Consider the following 9238-nt stretch of genomic DNA (forward strand, 5'->3'; position numbering starts at 1 on the left):
TGAATGTATGTATGTGTAAATAAATGTATAAATAAAATAAAAATAAATAATCAAGAAAATGATTTAATAAATTAAATTCATAATTACATGCTTACTGAAACTTTAAACGTCAAGACTTGTGTTGGACACAATCTTTTTAAGCTAGATTTCGCTCTCGCTCCGGTGCTCCGAGATTTAATAACATCTACTTCTCAGGATGTAACGACTAACACTTGATTTGCAGCACTACAAAATCAAGTCTGGTGAACCAAAACTCTACTGTGACTCTTTTTTTCTTCCTAAATTAAAATACGGAACAGATACAGAAATATAAGGACGAAAAGAGAAAGAAGAATGAAGGAAATTCGATGATTAAACATTGCTGGAAGGCAGGCTATTTATAGGAAACCTGGTAGCTTTTCAGAACAGCTACCAACAAGAGAAAAACCTTTTTGGAACAAGAACAAATCTGTTCAGAATAGAAACAGATATATTCGAGTAGTATTAAACCTGTTCAAGTGGATTTTAACAAATATGAACCTGTTGGGGATCTGTTTGGTAAAGGAAAAAATCTGGACCAATTTATTTTGAATTTTGAAACCAAAATTAAAAAATAAATAAATAAAATTTTTTGCCCAAAAAGATAAGTATTGGGCCGGACAAGCCCTACTCAACCTCACACCACGCACCCGCACCTAGGTCCAACCTAGCAGGCCCGACCGACCAAACGGACGGATGGCGGGGCGCGAATGATTTTTGTTTTGGCTCCAATAGGTCTAGCCCACTTTACTCATAACCTCACATTTCCACAAACTTGTGGACCCCTTGGGGCCCATCCCACGTATCCCAAGCTTGAGTTTATATACCCATGTAAATTCTTAAGCCTTTCCAATATGGGACAAGCACATTTCACAAATGTGTAGGAAACCCACCTAAAGCCATATCCACGAACCCGAAAATACGCGTTTATAGCTCAACTTTTTCGCACCTCCTTTCGGAATACGAAATAAGCCCTACAATTCGGACTCTCGCGGTTCTGAATCTAATTTCACGAGTGCAATGTGAAATAGATAATCACCAAAGAGTCCAAATCTAACAAATCTTTTGAAAAATCGATTTCGAATCAAATTGCCAAAAATGAATTACTTTGCCAGATACGGAGTCGCCACCTAAATATTTTATTTTGAAGAAATTTAGGAAATCCATGACTCGTGCCAAAGGCCACGTGCCCATCATCACCAAAATTGTCTCAGCTCGGGAACTTAGATACGAGAGGGGAAGGTCATGAATGAATTTGAGCACCCCCGCTCACTCGATCAAAAATCGGCCTCTACTAATCATGATATGAATCTCATGTACAATATATGCTCTTGTTCCGATTTATTAGACTAGCATTACTATGTGATGCGCACACACAAGTATAGACTAACTTTGCAAGAATTAGAACATTTTGAGTCATGTTTGTTTTGCAAAATTGTTTCGAAATATGTACCACTTGAAAAAGTGATCGCATATAAACACTACTCAAATTATTCCAATTCAAGCAATAAGCCTTCATCCACAGGCATTCAAGCAATTATAGCACTTAAGCACTTAGCCTCATGGTCAGCATGCTAAACATGGCAACAATCACACACATGCAATATGCTAAAGCGCCTAAAGGCTCACCTAGTACTCCAAGCTAAAAAGATAAATGACTTTAGAAAAATACATTGTCCTAACTATGTGAAATGACTAATGGAACACATGCAATATGCAATTACTGGGCTCAACTATTTAACATGATATGTAAAGCAATTTTGATAGCATGCGGTCTGAGCACGTATTTAAAGAAGTATTAAACCAACAATGCAGTTAGAATGATGAACAAAGTCTTCGTGCATGCAATATAAATGAATGCAAACATGAAGAATGCTAATTGAAATATGATGTCCCTAAACTAACCATCGTAAGCTAGTAAATAAAAGGGAGAAAGATGTAGGGTCAGAAGACATATACATTATTACATTACACTCTCATGAAGGAGAGTCCGAATGAACTAAGCTAACTAGCTAAGCTGATTAATTATTACAAAACAAATGAATAAATAGCTAAACTACTTGACTAATTATTACAACAAATGAATTAACTATTCTAGTTAACAAAATCAAACAACTAGTTAACTAACTAATTAATTACAACACAAGTGCAATTTAAAAAAGCAATTTAAAGCACTAAGCTTACTCCACCTCGGGAAACAAGAGATGTTCATGCGCATACTCGGTTTCCACCCGAAAAAGCCACGGTTTTGCTTCCAGAAAGCCTCTGTTGCACAGAGAACACATACACTGTTGCCCACTTCCAAAATAACTCTGCTCTGCTCAAAAAACACACTGCTTGATTTTGCATCCGTGGCCAGCAGGCCAATGATGAGGACTGCCGGCCACCAGTGATGGCCAGTCGAGCACCTGCCGGCCACTGTTGCCCAGTTCTCCTTGCTGCAACAGAGAACAAACAGAGCATGCACAGGGTATTTTCAAGGGTTGTCTGCATAACTCACCTCTCCTTTTCATAAACAAATCAAATGAGAAGAGAGCTTTAGCCACAAACCACCAATTCAAGCAATTTCATTGCATGATGACTTGTGAACCAAAGTGTGTAAGTTCAATAAATACAACAAAATAAGACTCTCAAAACCACCTCTCTATCATGACAGATCAAGGGAAGTAGTGACCTTGGAATCTTGAATCATTTCATCACCAATGAATATGAAATGGTTCAAGCTTCCATGTGTTCAATTAACGTCTGATTGACCACAACTAAATTATTATCTTGCATCCCTTTTAGCCTAAATTTTAGTTACTCAATTTTAAATTACCAACAATCCTTTAATCCATTAAGTCCAATTGTGAGTTTAAGTCCTCTAAATGAAAAGAAGGCTCAAACCAAAAGTTGTTTTAGGTATGAAAGAGACATCATGCTGTTGGTAATGAACCCCTAAAAAGATTAAACCATTAAGCATGACATCTCAATCTCATGCTTTAAACAAACAAGTTGTTTGAACTACTTTCAAAGCAAAATAAAAAGTCAAGAAATGAGGGAGGTTGCAGAGATTATTAATGTTGAAAATAAGTGAAAAGCATAAATAAATGCTATCAACTCAAACAAGATAGTGTCCAAGGCCTAAAACACCAATCTCATGAGGACAATTACACTATAAGCATGCAAAACAAGGCTCAAATGCAACTAACATCCCAAAACAGTGCTAAAACAATCTAAAATAAGTCCTAAAACATGGTAGAATTAAGCTAAAAAAAGCTAGATTAACATGCTAAAATATGGCACAAACTAGGCTAATAAGCAAGACACAAGGAGGGGAGGCTAACCCCTCCAAATTTGGACTTCAAAACATGATTTTGGCCACTGAAAAAGCTCTAAAAATCAGTGTTTAAAATCTCAGAAAAAGATAGTAAAATGGTGGAAAACACAAGGGTAAAGGCCTCCAAAACAAAGCACAAAGAAGGGGTATCAACCCCTCAACCTTTAATGCCCTTAAAACCCAAGCTTCAGCTCAAAAATACAGAAGTTTTGCAGCCCAAAATCAGTTGGAAAACAACAAGTAAAATAGTAGAAAAAGCAAGCAAAGAGGCAAAACCTTATGCCTCTTAAAGAGAAGAAGCAATTCAAGCAACAAAACCAAGACAACACACCCTTCAAGAGCTCAAACCAAGCTCAAAAGTGCCTTAGCTCAAAGATGAGAATGTTTGGTTAAGGGTGTATAGGCAAAGGTTAAGGATTTGTAAGCAAAAGTGTAGGAATTTGCTAGAAAGAGAGAGAAAGTTTTGCTCTAAAATTTTCTAACCTTTAAAACATGAAGGAAGGTCCTCTATATATAGAAAACCAAGCAATTCCCTCAAAAACATTCAGCCCTACACATGGGGGCAGATGCATGCATCTGTGCAAATAGCTGTCACAACTGTCACAAAATATCTACAAAAGAGACTAGTGGCCGGCAACTAAGAAGCGATGGCCGACAGCCTACAGGGGTGGCCGGCAGGCCACCTGAGGCTGCAGGCTTAAAGAACCAAGGGTTAGTCCAAAACTGAGGCAACAGGGGTGCAAGGTTTGAAAAAGCTCAAAGCTGTGGCATTCCGCTGAGGATTTCGAGCACTTGTTTGGAGCAACCAAATACACGATGTTATTTACTGCACGGCTTTAAATATGAATCCAATTAGTAACAGTTAAAAATAACGCTTGGGTCCCACCTTAATTAATGCTCAAAGTTAGCAAAAAAGTAAGATTTTTCCAAAGCCATTTTCCAACAATCCCCCACATAGATGGAATTCACGATAACAGACATGCAAAAAAATGCAAACAAAGAAAAAGTACATTAAGAAGATACACCACATCGAGATAGGTAGCTTTTGGTTTTGAACCTCCTCTAGTGAAAGCATATTGGACTTATTGGCTAACTAGTGGATACAAAACCTTGAACTATTCAGCTATTTGTGTAAGCCAAGACAATAAACTACACGTAGTGTATGCACAGACACAATTTGGTTCTTACAATTATGTTCATTTTGGCCCTAAACAACATTTGATAATTCATGAGTGCTCTAGAGAATTTCACCTTTTCAATTCTCACAGAACCAGCCCAGTTCACACTCATATAGGTGACTGCTTATTAAGAGTATCCTGTCATACCCCACTTAGATGTCCAAGCTATAAGAATCATTAAAAGCAAAGCTTATTTTACTAAGCTGCAGGTATCACTCTTCTTATCATAGAAATGGATAGGAGAAACCCTTCTTAGTGATAAGTGAAGTCATCCATAATTCGGTTGTCCTTTTGAATCTAGATCTTGGGATTTCTAGTCAACTAGGTTGGGTTACTATTACAGCGACTTTTAAGTAATAGGTTTTAATCTCATTCCCCTCGATAAATGGTACACGTGGTCTATGGCTAGCCCTTTAGTCAATGGATCTGCAATATTCTCCCTTGACTTTACATATTCTATGGATATTATTCAATGTGAAAGCAAATGCCTAGCGACATTATGTCTTCGACGAATATGTCGAGACTTATTGTTATACATATGATTATGTACTTGTCCTATTGCTGCTTCACCATCATAGTGAATTCATATAGCTGGCATAGGTTTTGGCCATATTGGAATGTCTTCTAAGAAATTACGAAGTCATTCGGCTTCTTCTCTTATTTTATCTAATGCGATAAACTCAGATTCCATTGTCGACCTTGCTATATATGTCTGCTTGGAGGATTTCTAAGAGACTGCAACACCTCCCAAGGTAAAGACATATCCATTAGTGGATTTTGAGTCTTTAGTGTCCGATATCCAATTTGCAACGTTGTACCCCTCGAGTACAACTGGATATGTAACTGTAATAACCCTCGTCACTGATTACCGAATAACCACTGATTACTGTTAAACTGAACTGATTATGACTGATAAGTGAACTGATTGAAATACTGAACTGACTGACTAAAATTTGAAACTGAATCGATTGAGTACATCTGTTTGAATTGCATTCTATCTGTTGATTGTTTATTTGATCTGTTCGTATTTTAGTGTTTAAACTGCTAATTAAATTTTACGATCTTTGTGATTTATGTGATTTTATGGTGTAATTATCTGAAAACTGATTAGGTATGATTAAATTAGATTAAATGGTACCAAATTACATGAATTGGACTTATTTACATTAGTGCCACTTAGTGGCCCACTTCATACCATATTTGAGGCTTGAATTATCCTTAGACACACCATTTCATCAGCTCTTTTCTTGACTCCCACCGAATTTGAGAGAGAGTGAATTGAATACAACTTGATTTTGTGCATTGACTTGAAGATTTGCTTGGTAATCGAAGTATAGATTGCATTTTGAGCTTCTAGTCTTGCATTGAGGACCTAAGGTAGAGTAACTACTCTTTTGTTCTGGACTTTAAGTAAATTCTTGCATGATTTATAGCAAATTGAAGCCTTGAGCCAAGTTATGGCTCTTACATGTTGAATTGTAGCTTAATTGTTGCATGCATGGCATACTCTTGCATTTTTGAGCTTGTTCTTCACAAAATTGTACATGCATGCTCATATTTTTACAAGAGACTATGAACTCATCATGGTTTTTGAAAGATTTGGCTCTCTAGAGCATGAAATTGAAGCTTTGAATTGGTTTGAATTCATGCATGTTTGCATGTTCTCCATGTTCATGAAATTGGTTTCAAATTGAGTTTGAATTAAACACCCTTGGGCTTTGATTTCTCAAATTGAGTTTTGAAACATGTCATTCTATGAGTTTATAAGAGTTTACCATAAAATGGCCAAGAGGATCGGTTTTGATGCATTTAAACATGAGTTTGAGCCTGGAGGTGCAATCTGGGTTTTCTAGATTTTGCACTACCGCTCGAGCGGGGAAAGTGGCGCTCGAGCGGGGAATCCGAGCCTCCAGTTTTTCTTTGCACTGTTTTACAGTCCGCCCGAGCGGAGGATTGGACGCTCGAGCGGAGGCATGTGTCTCACGCTCGAGCGGGCGTCGAGCGTCCGTCGAGCGGAGATTTCACCCATCCAGTACTTTTACAGTACGCTCGAGCGGGGGATTTGCCGCTCGAGCGTGTACCTTTGTTGCATGTCCGCTCAAGCGGGGAAACCCGAGCTCGAGCGGGACTCTGTTTTTCTGAAAATCCTGAAACTGTTTTCTGATCACATCTTTGCATCCTCATCCCATTCTAGGCATTCTTAGGCCTAGTTTAAGGCATCTTAGTGAGGATATAGATGTAGAAACACACCGAGGCAATTAGGGATTAAGTTATTATTTTCCCAACCGTGTAGCTTAGTGTGTGTTGATCTGTAACTGTGTAGGTTTGGCTTTCCGAAGAGGCACGCTCTAGCATACTGTAGCCCAGAACTCTGTGAGTAACGATTGTGTAAAGATATGTTGACAAATGATTATCTTCTGAACAACTGAACCGTACTGTTTTCTGAACTGATTTACTGTTAACTGAATGAATGTATGTCCTATATTCTGAACTGTATTGTGGCATCCTTAGCACCTACTGTTTACTGTTACTGTGACAGAATTATCTATCGGTTCCCTTGTTGGAACCACCACTGTTTACTGACTGATGGCCATCATTACTGCTCGGTCTTTTAAGACCTACTGTTTACTGTACTGTTATGCTAATGAGTGTACCACATATGACTGTACTAACTGAACGACTGAAATACTGATTTAATGAACTGTTTTCATTACTGTAAGGACATTCATTCTTAACCCTTTTACGCATTATGTTATTCACTGGGCTTTAGCTCACTGCTCATATATATATGTAGGTGTTCAGGCACCAGACCGCGGCTAGGAGCGTCCGGATTACTCCAGTTTTGTCAAGCCAACTACCGTGCCTCATTGCGAGGTTCCGAGCCTATCATGCTAAGGTTTAGGGGTGTTTTACAATTCCTCCTTCTGTACTATCTTACTGTTTTGTATAGGCCGAATGCTTACTGTACTGTGATGTGAAGGGTTGAGTCCCTAGTCTGAATGATTGTGCATTTTGTGCATACTGTTCTGTACTGATTATATATATATGTATGAAAGTCTTTTTGTATACAGACTGTCACAGCTCATTGGACATTGTTTATTTACTGTATTGGCTTCCGCCAGGCCCTGTACTCTGTTTTACTGTTCTACTATTCTGCAGGCCTTCGGTAATCTCGGATTACTGGCCGGTTACGGTGCTAAACCCATAGGGCCGGGTTTGGGTCGTGACAGAGTGGTATCAGAGCGATACTTAACCACGAGTTATACTGCACACACTTGTCCAAATGAGCTATAGGGTGTCCTAGAAAAGTAATTACGGCATCTCATAAGCATGATAAGTGTGTGATATGACTGACTGAATATATGCTAATGTGTTAAACTGTTAAACAAATGACTGCTTATGTTTAAAACGGTTATAACTGCTTATAGTGAAATGGATAATGCAAACACTGCAAACGAAACTGAATCCTCATCCTCTGAGGCCAGAATGGCCAGACTGGAACAAATGATGGAGCTGATAACTGCAAGACTGGACCAACAACTGAACCAACAGCCCCTACCTCCTCCTCCTCCTCCTCCTCCGGTAGTACCGGAACAGAATGTGAATGTAAATGATGGGGACATAATTGCTCTGACCCATAAGTTCAGCAAAATGAAACCGCCGTCCTTTCAGGGAGACCTTGAACCGTTAAAGACTGAAGCATGGGTTCTTGAGACAGAGAAATTATTTGAGGTTTTTCCGTGCTCTGAAGCACATAAAGTGCTATTGGCCACCTTTACTCTGCAAGAAGAAGCTAGAAGGTGGTGGATGCTTATCCGTAATGAAAATACTATAATGGCTTGGGCTCAATTCAAAGGAGCCTTCTTCGAGAAGTATTTCCCTCAGTGTGTTAGGGATAGAAAGGTGACTGAATTTGAACAGCTGAAACAAGGCACGATGTCTGTTGTTGAATATGAGACAAAATTTACTGAACTTGCCCGATATGCACCACACATGGTGGATACTGAGTATAAGAAGGCCAGAAAATTTGAAGGCGGCCTTAATGTTGCAATTCTTGACCGAATAAATGTTCTGAAACTACCGAATTATGTAAATGTTCTTGACAGAGCCTTGATGGCTGAATCAAACATTGAAGCACTGAAAACTGAAACGCCAGCGTCTGAATGGCGGGGTAAAAGACAGGGTTTCAAGTTTAAGAAAGGCAAGCATAGTCCATTGAACAAGAAACAGAATACGGGGTCAACGACTACGTCTAGTCAAGGAAACCGTACAATGCCGCCCTGTTCTGAATGTGGTAAAAATCACAAGGGAGTTTGTTACAAGATATCAGGAGCCTGTTATAGGTGTGGCAAAGTGGGCCACATGGTTAAAGACTGTCCCTCTGCTCCACAAGCTAGTAGTAAAGCTACACCAAGCGTAGCGGCATCAACTGTTACACCAAAACTGAACCCCAAAGCTACTGGGAAAGAGCCTATAAGGCAGGGCCGAGTGTTCGCCCTAGTGCCGGGAGACGTCCAGAATACCGAGACCGTTGTGTCAGGTATTCTCTCTATTGTACTCAGAATGCTTATGTACTGATTGATTCGGGGTCTACGCATTTTTATGTATCGCATGCGTTTTCTCGAAAATTGAATAGACCCTTAGAACCCATGAACTATCTGTTAGCTGTATCATCACCCGTTGGGGGATCTATGACCTGTGCATACATGTACCCTGCTTGTGA

The sequence above is a fragment of the Camellia sinensis genome, chromosome 2 (assembly GCF_055761805.1).
Source record: "Camellia sinensis isolate YWXY chromosome 2, ASM5576180v1, whole genome shotgun sequence".
In the NCBI taxonomy this organism is placed as follows: Eukaryota; Viridiplantae; Streptophyta; class Magnoliopsida; order Ericales; family Theaceae; genus Camellia; species Camellia sinensis.